This window comes from Culex quinquefasciatus, chromosome 3 (genome assembly GCF_015732765.1).
Source record: "Culex quinquefasciatus strain JHB chromosome 3, VPISU_Cqui_1.0_pri_paternal, whole genome shotgun sequence".
Classification (NCBI taxonomy): domain Eukaryota; kingdom Metazoa; phylum Arthropoda; class Insecta; order Diptera; family Culicidae; genus Culex; species Culex quinquefasciatus.
In genome coordinates this window covers 39,910,336-39,924,126 of record NC_051863.1, presented here as the reverse complement: position 1 = coordinate 39,924,126, position 13,791 = coordinate 39,910,336, and the positions used below count along the sequence as shown (strand labels likewise).

Here is a 13,791-nt window from a genome sequence, read left to right as displayed (position 1 = left end):
GATAGGACCACCTCTGGAGGAGGAGGTGTGCTTGTCGCTGTTCATCGTGATCTCAAGCCACGCCGGCTGCCACACTTTAAGCTGGACATCATCGAGGCCGTTGGAGTGGAAATTCCCACTTCGGTTGGCCCAGTACTCTTCATTGCTGCATACTGTCCACGTCAGGTGAATTCCAGAGATGGTTCAGCAGCAAAACTGAAGAGCGATATCCAGAAGCTGACACGGCGGAGCGCAAAGTACATCATCGCTGGTGACCTCAACGCGAAGCATGAAGTTTGGGGCAACAGCAGGAGGAATCGGAACGGAGTGATTCTGCACAACGATCTGCAAAACGGATACTACAACGTTGTGAGTCCGGATCGTCCAACGAGGGTGGCTCGGTCTGGGAATCACTCAATCATCGACTTCTTCATTACCAATATGGCTGAGAACGTGGCTCATCCTGAGGTGTTTGAAGAGTTGAGTTCTGATCACTATCCGGTGGTTGTGGAGGTTGGAGCTTCCGTTACTCCGCAGCGGCAACCAACCCGGAAAGATTACCACAACGTTGACTGGCAGCAGTTTCAGCAAGTGGTCGACAGCAACATCGACTATGATCAACACCCGGAAACTTCTGCCGATATTGATCGTTCGCTGGAGGTGATCCAGCAGGCTATCAACCAAGCAGAGGCTGCCAACGTTCGGGAGGTTCCTGTTAATTTTAAGGTAACTGATATTGACGTAGATACTAAACACTTGATTAGACTTAGGAATGTTTATAGGAGACAATATCAACGGACTGGGGACTATGACAAAAGATTTCAGTGAACAATTTGAACAAAATCATACAAGACCGACTTGACAATATCAGAAATCAAGAATTTTCAAAACATGTAAGCCAGCTTGGGAATTATTCAAAACCATTTTGGAAACTTTCAAAAGTTCTTAAAAACAAACCAAAGCCTATTCCTCCTCTTATTGTTGAGGATTCTCCTTTGATTACATCCGAGGAAAAGGCAAATGCACTTGGGCTTCATTTTGTTAGTTCACATAATCTTGGCGCTTCCATGACCAGCCGTAAAGAAACATCAGTTGCCAATAGTATTTCAACAATCAATGACTCTACCTTTGAATTTCCTGCAGATTCCCATGTTTCTGGTGAGGAAGTCAAAGTTGCAGTTAAACAAATGAAAAATATGAAAGCTCCAGGCTTTGATAACATTTTAATCTAGTGTTGAAAAAACAGAGTGATCAGTTCTTTCAACATCTAGCCAATATTTTCAATAAATGTTTGCAACTTGGTTACTTCCCCACCAATTGGAAACTGGGCAAAGTCATACCAATTTTGAAGCCTCAAAAGATCCAACATCGCCAACAAGTTATCGTCCCATTAGTCTTTTGAGTAGTCTGTCCAAACTCTTTGAGAAGGTCATCTATTCAAGGCTTTTGGATTTTACCAACGATAATAATATAATTTTGAATGAGCAGTTTGGCTTCCGAAAGGGACATAATACTGCTCATCAGCTCACGAGAGTAACTAAAATCATCAAGCAGAACAAGCTTGAGTCTAAATCAACTGCTATGGCTTTGTTGGATGTTGAGAAGGCTTTTGACAATGTTTGGCATGATGGTTTGATACATAAACTGTATTTATACGGTTTTCCAATGTATCTTATCAAAATTATCCAGCACTATCTTTCGGAGAGATCGTTCAGGGTTTTTCTGAATGGGATTGCTTCTGGATTATTCAACATTGATGCTGGGGTTCCCCAAGGAAGTATTCTTGGCCCACTTCTGTACAATATTTTTACATCTGATTTGCCTACTCTTCCTGGTAATGGTGTGTTGTCACTTTTTGCTGATGACACTGCCGTTATTTATAAGGGTAAAATAACCAGATATTTAGTTGGCCGTCTTCAGAAGGGTCTTGACGTTCTTTCCGAATACTTTGGCGACTGGAAAATTCGCATAAATGCAGCCAAAACTCAAACCATCATTTTTCCACTTTCCAAATCGGCCCGATTTGTCCCAAAGGATGATGTTTTGATTAAAATGAATGATGTTTCGATACCCTGGTCAAAGGAAGTTGTCTATTTAGGTCTCATACTTGACTCGAAACTATTGTTTCGGCAGCATGTAGACAAAATATTGAACAAGTGCAGCATTCTCATCAGGTGTTTGTATCCTTTAATTAACAGAAAATCAAAGCTATCTTTGAAAAATAAGCTAGCAGTTTACAAACAAATAATTTACCCCGTTATTGAGTATGCAGTACCTGTTTGGGAGTGTTGCGCTAGAACTCATAAATTGAAGCTCCAGCGTGTCCAAAACAAGGTACTCAAAATGGTTTTGAATGTTCCTGGCTGGACAAGATCAAGTGAGGTTCATGAATTAGCAGAAGTAAAAATGTTGGATCAGAAGATTCAAGAAAAATGTTTGAAATTCAGGGAAAAATGTGCTATATCTGAATACCCCTTGATTCAAGGATTGGTTTAGTTTATGGTAAGATTAAGTTAGTTTTAGGTTAGGTTATGTTTTCTTAAATTTATTTATTTTTTTCCTCATTGTACCTAGTGTTACAAAAATGATAAATCATATACTTTTAAAGTTAAGAAAATGAACAGTGTTTAAATCACGAAAAGCAAACTAAAGCTGAAGAGCCATAGCTGACCACTTATTATGTAAACCAAATGTAATTATTATAAAAAAGATTCAATAAAGTATATTTAATTCAAAAAAAAAAAAAAAAAAAAGGTGCTTTTAAATTCCAAAGTACAACAAAGAACAAAATTGTCTTTTAAGATGGAATTCTTTCTTAAATTTCCTTGTTTTGAAAAAGTTACTATGCCGGGCAAGGCAGCAACCAAAAAAATGCTTTCTAGAAACTGCAATCTTTGTTTAGATTGTAGATTATCACCAATATCCAGGAAATTCTAAATCTGGAAATCCCGAGCGAAATAAAATTCCTTTAAATTTACTAAGGTCCATTTAGTGGTTTGATTTTCAATTCAAAAAGTTGAACATAGGTTAATCGTCAAATCTCTCGAGACAAAAATTTTTAAAGTTAAAAAAAATAAACTGAGCATTTGAAAAAATCTTTATAAATTTAGTGTCATTTTCTATCAACTCAAACAAAATCATGAAAAGTATTCCCGATCCCGCTTCGATTTCCAAGAAGTTTGGTTTTAAGGGTGATATAGGTCCCTGGAATGATGATAATTTGGAAAAATAAGTTGAAAGAGAAAAGGAAGGATCATTTTCTCATATTTTTTTATTTTGACATTCTTTGGATAGTTTTTTTAGTATAATTTTAATTTCAAACGTGTGCTTTAGCAAGTTTAGCTAATTTTGCATCAGAATAATCATTTAAACGTTTTTTGTGGTTCGAGCATTGCTAGAATGATAATGTATGTTGCACATCAGTATCTGATTTGTTTCTTGTTTTAAGGAAAAATTCTCATTATTGTTTGGAAATTTCACACGCCATCAATACAAAAAATCGACCAATACAAAAAATCGTCAAACAACCCCCACCCCTAAAGTGTCCACGAGGTTTATGGATGGCCCAAGTGATTGAATAATTTAAATTACTTTGAAAATCAACATTGAAAATCGTTAGAAACCTTAAGGGTTTGATATGACATGACAATTCCAAACAAGAAATTCACTTTTTTGAAAATGTATTAAACCAAATGCCCGAATTCCCCAACAAAATCAAGCAATTCCAGCGCAAGACTGGCACACGCAAACACACCGAGAATGAGCTTCCAAGGCAAAAACCAACGGGCAGAAATTGTACACCTTGTTGAGCCGCGTGGGGTTCCAAGTGCATATGCTATCATGAGTGACAGCAGCTGCAGCAGCGCAGGTAAAGAACCATGTCTGGGGTTGATTTTGGGCTGCTGCCTGCTGCCTGGTCCAGCCCACACATTCTTCATTCAGCATCCTTGCTCGGCTTGGTAAAAGAGAACAGAGAGAGAAGTTTGAACATTCTTGCAAAATTGAATGAGGTATCAGGAAACTGAAGAGAGTAGAAAAGGTGCATTTTTTTATCGCATAGTTTCGATCAGTCTTGGAAAGGTCCGGTGTAATGTGATGCTGGCTGGAACTAAATTGGAGCATAAAAGCTGAGTCTATTGAAGTAAATTATGGATAAGCAGATGCAACAAGCAACCAGATATGTTTTTTTTTTTCTCAATATCCCAAGTCATTCTGAAAACCAGTAGAAAATTTAAAATTGTTGAAACTAGCTTCAAAAGTTAATACTTCAAACCAATCATGACACAAAGTTAAATTTCCTCATGTCAACCACAGAATTTCAAACCAGGTTTTTCGTCGAAACAATTGTTCAAAATGATCGACTAGATTAGAGACAGGATTTCCTGTAGACCCACACTGGATACGTGCTTGGTGACAGATTTTCAATTAAGCTCAAGCGTTTTTTTTTGGCTGGGTGTGTTTTCCAAACCTGAATGTTGCAAAAATTTTCAATCAGCAAAAAATGCACTCCAGCTTTCGCCATCATGACTGTTGATTACATATACAGTTTCGTGGAAATTGAGTGATGAATTTAGAATGTATGACCACATGAATGGTTATGGACACACACCGAGAGCTGCAAACTGTTTAGTCAACAAATGAAATATAGATTGAAAAAATCACACACATACTAGTTTTTTTGGATTGTCAATCAACAGAAAGATAGAAATGAGATTGAACGTTAATTTGATTGGTTGGAATGTGGAAAAGCACATTTGCTAAACGAAGAGTTTGTTGATTCTATTTTTTCTATTTTTCGGGCTTTTGCTTTAAAGTTGTAGAGCAATTCTCCACCAAATCCGTAAATGGATTTTATTTAAAAAATCCTTTGGTTCAAAATTGTTGGAGTCCTTCCCAGTGACCAAAGAAGTAATTTTTTGTGATTGGTTCACCCATAAAAGGCTACATACAATTTTGGGAGCTGTCCATAAAAAACGGTACAAAATTTCCGAAAATCTGCATCTTTTGAAGGAATTTTCGGATCGATTACATTCAAAATTTTTAATGTCGATTTTAAATTGATTTTTTTTTTCTCTCAAAAATTAAATTGTCCACAATCCGCATGATATAATTTTAATATGTTTTTTTGTTATATTTTTTAAGGGAAAAAACGGCAAATTTTGAGCCTTTGAGAATTGGGTCATAGAGAAATGTTCGCGCTGAGTTATGATTTAAAAAATCTATTTTTGGTAAAATAGAAATAGAATTTAAAGAATTGTTCAACATTTTGTATCTTTTTCTTTTAATGACTGTATTTCAACAACCAGAGCTTCAAGAGGTCCAATCTTCAATGTCTTTTAGGGAATTCTATTCGATTTTTTCTCAACTTTTCGAAAAAAATAACTGCAAGACGGGACACTATTTTAATAAATAGAAAAAACGGGAATTTTTCAGTAAAAAATAAATTTTAGGTGGATATGATTCGAAATTTGTGCTCTTTTTAAAAAATCTGTTTATAACTTTTTAAATGCCAATTTGATTTGACATTATAAACTGAAGTCAAAAATTCTTTTGAACTCATTTTTTTATTTTCAAAAAATCGCGACTCAACGGCAACATTTTGGTTTTGAGTAATTTTTTACGACATTGGTGTTATTTTTTTTAATTTTAGTTTTTGTATTTTTTAATTCGGCTGAAACTTTTTTGGTGCAGGAGCGGCCGTGGCTGACTGGTTACGGTGTTCGCTTTGTAAGCGAATGGTTCTGGGTTCGATGCCCATCTGCTCCCAACGAGAAAGTTAAGAACACATGAATTTAAAATGATGAATATGAACGAAAAATCAAAGTCGCTCGAGGCGGGGTTCGATCCCCGTCCTTTGGATTGGTAAGCAAAAATGCTAATCACTAAGCCATGACGACTTGGTGAGCGTGGACTGGAATTAGGAAAACTGTTACAGAGAGCGAGTTGTGGCGCTTTAACCACGGCAAATAGTGTCCAGGGCATTCGTGGAAATACAATGTCCCATCCCAGAGGGTCCCGGAGTACCAAACCTTCTTAGAATGGTGCTCCCAACGAATACAACCAAATCTCGGAGCGTATGGTGGTGTGTCCCCACGCTTCTTCCTCCCCTGTCGATTCAGAATTGTGTTGTTGTTCGAACACTCAGTGCTCAAACTCAACCCAATTACGAGTCATCTCTGCGATACGGCTTTACGCAGTAGGCCTGGCCGCTTTAACGCTTGTGATGTTTCAATGCATTTCGATGCAATGGCGCACTACAAATGTTAATAAATGACAAGAAGAGTGCTAGGCGTCATCTAACCTAAGGAACTCTCCAGGATCCCTTCGAAAGATTGGCTGCGCTAGGGTCTGATTAGATTAGATTAGATTAGATTTAATTCGGCTGAAACTTTTTTGGTGCCTTCGGTATGCCCAAAGAAGCCATTTTTCATCATTGGTTTTTCCATATAATTTTCCATACAAATTTGGCAGCTGTCTATACAAAAATGATATATATAAAAACCAAAAATCTGCATCTTTTGAAGGAATGTTTTGATCGATTTGGTGTCTTTGGCAAAGTGTAGATATGAATAAGGACTGCACTGAAATAAATGATACACGGTAAAAATATTTCAGGTGATTCTGAATTAAACTTTTTGTCACTTAAACTTGATTTGCAAAAAAAAACAATCTTATTTTTTTTTTTCTGATATATTTTAGAGGCTATCCGATGCCAACTTTTCAGAAATTTCCAGAATGTGCAAAAAATCTATGACTGAGTTATGAATGTTTGAATCAATACTGATTTTTTTCTAAAAATCGAAATATTGGTTGCACAAATTATCCAACTTAATTTTTCGATGTAAAATCGAATTTGCTATCAAAAAGTACTTCAGTGAATTTTTGACGCTTCAAGAAGCTTTATTTTCAATATTTGATGAATGATTCTCAAGCGAAAATCCATATCGATATAATTAGCTCGTGCATCAGCAATAAAAAAAGATCTCCCATTCCTCGTTATCGCAGAATTTCCCTCCCTTCTCGTTAAATTTTCCCTTCACCCTCTGCCCTGAACAATGAACCAACGCGCGTGTCGTCTTCTCTTCGAGCTGCTCGTCAAAGTCAACAATGTATAAATTACTTCCCTTTCCCGCAACATCAAACGACAATCCTGGCTGGCACGAGACTTTGCCGGGAAGGGGAGGGGGTGCAGAGTGGATAAGCGTGAAAGAAAGTCAATTGTGACATCATCTATCCGTGTCGCGCTCACCCCGCCCCCTTGCCCAGAAAGCAGAGTCACGCAACGCGAAAACAGTGGGTTAGGGGTTGAACGAGGGGTCATCCCTCGATTTATTGTTGAAATTATTGACTTCTAATTAATGTTAGAAATAAAGTTTACGACAAAAAAAATCACTTTTTAACTTACTTAAAAAATATTTTGAATATTAAAAAAATATAACAACCATCCAGATCGGAGCACTTCCGAGACATCCAAGACAGCACCGCCATCATCATTTCCTTGTCAACGTCGTCGCTAGGCACCGCTGAGACGGATTCCCGGAATTGGAAAACGGCTTTCCGCGAATTGGAAATATCAATATGGCATTATATTGGCTAACGAACGAATAATAATAATACTTCGGGCTGTTGCGTGCATTCCGGCCTCGAACCAGGAGGAAGTGGATTCATATCGTGAAATTCTCAACATTTGAATATCGTGCTGGGGAGAATTCCCTCGAGGCTGCGCGTTATGAAATGGATCGTGACGTCATTATTGCTTTCTTATCGCAGGTTGGGTTGGTGGCGGGAGGTGGATGGAAAATATATTGTTGGTCTTGGGCGTGTTTGGATCGAATGTTTGGATCCATGGAATAAGCCTCCAAGGAAATGTGCCTAATTATGTCAAATTATTTAGAGATCTTTGTTTCGAGAATGAAAAATGGTTTTAGTTCGAACAAAGGATGATTAATTGCAGCAAAAAATAAATAACAATCTTTATTTCGGGTATTACTCATGAATCTTATCATAATGTCAAAGAGATAATTTGTTAACATTTTTATTATTCTTTTATTTCAGTTAACTGATTGAATAACAGAAATGCAAGTCAAATTTAGCTTACCTCAACAGCTTTTCAAACTATTATATTTACATCATTTGGATAAAATCGTAATCTCTGTCTAGTTCTACACTGAAATAAAAAAGTACCAAAATCTTAAATTCTAGGAATATTGCCTCCTTTTCTTATTAAGTAATCCAAAAAACCCTATTACTAAATAAGGAAAGGAGCCAAAATTCCTAAAATTTAGGGGTTTGGAACTTTAATATTTCAGTGTAGCGTATGAATGATTCGACAAAAATGAAGATCTGGCTAGTCTGTCTGTAGTTATAAACACTTAAGATATAATTATGTTCTTTTTGATGCCGAATCTCCAAAACATTGAAGTTCTGGGATGACTTTGATAGGAATTCGATTTGTTTTTAGAATATCAGTTGTGCGGTGCCTGTGTGGACGCGCAGTCCTGTTTTTTCGTGTTATTTTCCGTCTCTTTTGTGTCGCTGTTCGAGTGCATGGGGTGATTGGTCATTATAATTAAATAATGGCATCAGTTGTGCGGTGCCTGTGTGGACGCGCAGTCCTGTTTTTTCGTGTTATTTTCCGTCTCTTTTGTGTCGCTGTTTGAGTGCATGGGGTGATTGGTAATTATAATTAAATAATGGCATCAGTTGTGCGGTGCCTGTGTGGACGTGCAGTCCTGTTTTTTTTTTCGTGTTATTTTCCGTCTCTTTTGTGTCGCTGTTCGAGTGCATGGGGTGATTGGTCATTATAATTAAATAATGGCATCAGTTGTGCGGTGCCTGTGTGGACGCGCAGTCCTGTTTTTTCGTGTTATTTTCCGTCTCTTTTGTGTCGCTGTTCGAGTGCATGGGGTGATTGGTCATTATAATTAAATAATGGCATCAGTTGTGCGGTGCCTGTGTGGACGCGCAGTCCTGTTTTTTCGTGTTATTTTCCGTCTCTTTTGTGTCGCTGTTCGAGTGCATGGGGTGATTGGTAATTATAATTAAATAATGGCATCAGTTGTGCGGTGCCTGTGTGGACGTGCAGTCCTGTTTTTTTCGTGTTATTTTCCGTCTCTTTTGTGTCGTTGTTCGAGTGCATGGGGTGATTGGTCATTATAATTAAATAATGGCATCAGTTGTGCGGTGCCTGTGTGGACGTGCAGTCCTGTTTTTTTCGTGTTATTTTCCATCTCTTTTGTGTCGCTATTTGTGTACATGGGGTAATTGGATTTCTTCTGATTCGTGTTGTTTTCATCTCTTTTGTGTCGCTATTTGTGTACATGGGGTAATTGGATTTCTTCTGATTCGTGTTGTTTTCATCTCTTTTGTGTCGCTGTTTGTGTGCATGGGGTGATTGGTCTTCTTCTTCTTCTTCTTTTTTCTTTATTTTTAGTTCGCGCGTTCGTTGGCCAATGAGTTTGTTTTTGTTCTCTTTACATAGTTTTCGATAGAAACGATCCGAATTCTTTTCGAGACAAGCAAGTCGTATTGCTGGATTAAGTCCTTTCTATATCATCGATGATCGGAAGGCACGCCGACGAATATGTTTTAAGGCTTATGATATAAAATCATTTTAATGAATAAAGCCCTTCTTACATCACCGTTGATCGGAAGGCACGCCGACGAAAAATTTCTGGAGGATCGCGGTCGAATTAATACTATATTTAAAATTCTAGATAGCTATCTTTCGGATTCGATTGTGAGTAGCGGGACTTCGCGGTTACTATGCAACGTGTTTTTTGGAGTCTTTTTATATTTCAAATTTATAAGTCCTTCTTTTATCATCGTTGATAGGAAGGCACGCCGCCGGTTAAGTTCGTTTAAGTTATTGTTTTAATTTCATTACAATCGGTTACGTGGTGTCCTGTTTTCTTTTCGTTTATATTCGTTGATCGTAATAATTTATTCCGACTGGCAGCTTTAGTATTAACTCATCTACTATTTTTGACATTTACTCGCGTTATCTTAATTGTACCAACAGTAAAAATATACTGATAAGTCCAGCCCATAGCACTACCGCTCGGTTGGCACGCGTTCGATTAAAACAAACTTTTTAAATAATCAATTATTTATCTTTCCGCAGCCGGCTGCCTAAGATTTAAAATTTCAACCGATAAACAAAATGCTCATGGTCACATCACTGCCACTCGTGAATCCTGACCTCATACCCGTCTACTAACCCCCTCAAAACTCATGTGATACTTTGTCGGAGAAGCAGTCGATTGGGCGGTCTCTATCACTCAAGTATCGGACTAACATTCCCATCCACTTCCCCGTGACCCTACCACTGGTCGTGGCCAGCGCCGGTATTGATCAGCATGATAGGGGCCTTTGAGAAGTTGCGAAGCGAGGAAAGATAGCACCCACTTATCTTCCACGGCTCGTGGATGTAACTTCTGGAGGTCCTGGTCAATAACGGAGTAGCAACTGCGGGTGGGCACCTATGCTTATGCTTATGCTTATGCTTAATTCGATTTGTTTTTAGAATATTTTCCAACAGGTAAGGTTTTTCTCAAGATTATTATTTTTAAAACATGTACTGGGGTACACCACACAAAGCCCATGCACTATTTCGGAAAAAAGTTTTTTTCAATAATGTTTAGAAAAATAGTTACTTTAAAAATTCTTAGTTTTAATTCCGGGGTGACTTTGTTCAAACTTTATTTGTACGCTAAATGTACCATCACTGTAGTAGCTGATATAGTTTTTAAGAAAAAAAATCAATATTTATATTTAGTTAACTAAGTGTATTAGCTTTTAGCAAAATACATATAAATTTTTGTAAATTTGTAAAAAGTCGGAATTTTGCCTGAAATTTGTTAAAACTAGTTTTGTTTTTAAAATTATCGATTTATATTGCATTTTATACTGAATTCGAAGCACGAATCACAAGTTTTCACATTTTACATGAAATTTGTTCAATTGAAATTGCCTTTTAATTTGGAGATTTTTTTTAATTGTGTTTCAAAACACATATTATTTATTATTTACAAACTTTTTTAACCTTCTTCTAGTGGAAAATTGTCCAAAGAATCCGAAAATGCATTCCGTTTTTCGATTAAAAATCATGTTCATTGAGAAAATCAAGACACTTTGAGAAGTTTAAAATAATGACTTTCATCAACATTTTCTTAACTATAGTTAACTAACTTTTTAAACCTGTCAAAATTTTATGAAAAGTTCTTCTTGAGGTACTTTGAACACTTCTCTACCACGGTCAGTATGTTTCTAAACAATTCCTTACGTATTTTAATTGTACTCTTTATTTTGCAAAATCGCAAACCTATCAAAGTCACCCCGACTGTCAAAGTCACCCCGTTTTACGGTACTCAAAATTACGAAAAAAAAAAGTTTCGAAACCGCTGCATTTTTTTGATACTAAACTGTCAGACTAAATCGTCAGACATTTTATGAGAAATTTGATGCACTTTTGGAATCCGAAATTATTCTATTAAAATTTTTCATTTTAAAATTAGAGCCACAACAGTCTTCCAAAAGGTCATTCTTGTAGAAAATTATCTGAACTTTTCAAAAAACTACTTTCAAATGCACGCGATTAAAACTCGTCAAAAATAGTCAAAATCATTTTTTCAAAAACTTTTTTTTTATGTCTGATATCTCTTCTGATAAAATTTTTATGTCTAGATCAATTTGTTTGATTTAATCTGCTCTACAATTTTTAAGGCGGAAAATGGCAGCGATTTTAAAACAAGTCTTACCCCAAGGTGGTTGCTGCCTTCCTTACCTTAATTAATTTTCGATAGGGTTATCAAATCTTCAATCTTTTAAGCTCAACGGGAAGGTCTTTTGATTACACATCTTATGATGGGTCGCTTGATGGATCCACTTATCTTTTTTTAACAAAAAACTGAGATCTAGCCTCATAAAATTGTATGAATAACACTTAAGTGTTCATAACTTTTGATAGCGTAATCAGATCTTCAAAGTTTTGGACTCGTTGAAAAGGTCTTTTGATTGCCCATCCAACGATGGGTTTCATGATAATTTCGGACAACGCATTCATCAAAATATCTGAGATCCAGCCTCCAAAAAGTTTGTTAGTGCTATTAACTCTGTATAGGGTTGTCAGATCTTCAATGTTTTTAAAAATAAATAACATGCTGATTAACTTTTTTTTAAGCAATTCCAGCTCAAAACAGATTTTTTTCATGTGCTTTTTTCTCGACCCTCTCCGATTTCTATGAAACTTTGTAGACATGTTATCCTACGCTTATATAACACATTTTTGTGTACATGGAGCCAGTTTCACTCGATAATGACATTTTAGAATGGTGTAAATGCTTCAAATATTTTTGTGTTTCGTAATTTAAATATTGCTGTATCTCGAAGCCGTTGCATCGTTTCAAAAGTGGTCAAAAACAAACTTGTAGGAAATATGACGAGCATTTCGAAAAAATACACTGAAAGAAAAAAACACGCCACTTTCATGATATTTTAAGACTTTTATGTTTAAAAGTCAAATTTAAAGGATTTTTTCGTTCAAATTTTTGTACAAATAGCTTAAGATGTTACAAAAAAACTCATGAAAAATGCAGGATGGAGCAACTCACCAAAAAAAAAAAAAAAATACAAAAATCATTTACTCAAACTGTTTTATGGAAAAGTGCTCTAAACGTCAACATTTTTGAAAAACCAAATACGGGAATGGATTCTACAGACGATTTAACATAAAAGTCTCCATATTGACCATTGTCTTAAGTCCAATCCATGTGAAATAACGGCGGCTTTAAAAATAATATTGTTGAAAAATTGGTTTTTGGTGGTTTCTGGCCATTTCTATATGACAAACTTGATTTTTCGGTCTTGAAAATATTTTTACCAAAAAGCTCTTCCAATTTCCCATCAATTTTCAAAAAATGAAAAATTTGACGAAAACAAAAATTTTATCGAAAAAAAAAACTTCATCGATAATTTTCAAAAATTCAAGAGATTTTTAAATCAACTCAAAGTGATTCTTAACGGAGGGAAACGAAATTTTGAAGTTTTCTGAGAAAAATTATTATTCCATGCAAAGATGTTTTCACACTAAAAATTAGTAGTTAATGCAACAAGTTTCAAAAAGAAGATTTATTCAGCGCGGGTCTTACATTTATCCAACGAGGTTTACTGAGTTGGATAAATACGACGAGTGCTGAAAAAATCAAGTTTTCAATTGAGTTGCTTAAACGTTTTTTGCAATTCCGAAAAACGCTTTTGAATGGAATTATTTGTCCAACATGTGTAAAGTAAATTCACCGTTCAAATAAAATAATATTAAAAATTTTTACTTTCCGATACTAGTGCTTAAAAGTTGAACTTTTCAGCACCCATTTCAGTGCTTCAGTACAATCCCGTCGTGAAGCAACAAACTTTTCCTGTCATTCTCGAACTACGAAACGGCCTACTTTCCTTTACCAAAAATTGCAGAATGGAAAATTAGTACCTTTCAATAACAGTGCTGAAAAGTTCAACTTTTCAGCACTGAAATGGGTGCTGAATGTTGAACTTTTTAGCACTAGTATCGAAAAGTAACGTTTTTCAATATTTTTTTTATTTTTTTCGGCAAATTTACTTAGCACATGAATGTTGAACATAAAATTACATCCAAAAAGCGATTTTCGGAAATGCAAAAAATTTTGTAAGCAACTCAATTAAAAACTTGATTTTTTCAGCACTCGTCGTATTTATCCAACTCAGTAAACCTCGTTGGATAAATGTACGACTCGCGCTGAATAAATCTTCTTTTTGCAAACTTGTTGCATTAACTACTAA

The 13,791-nt window shown here is 36.0% G+C and overlaps 1 protein-coding gene across 4 annotated transcripts in view; it reads right to left on the bottom strand.

Annotated features, from left to right (window-relative positions):
- The window catches only part of LOC6049643 (connectin), a 438,570-nt gene that overhangs the window by 256,697 nt on the left and 168,082 nt on the right, over positions 1-13,791 (bottom strand). The window lies entirely within an intron of this gene.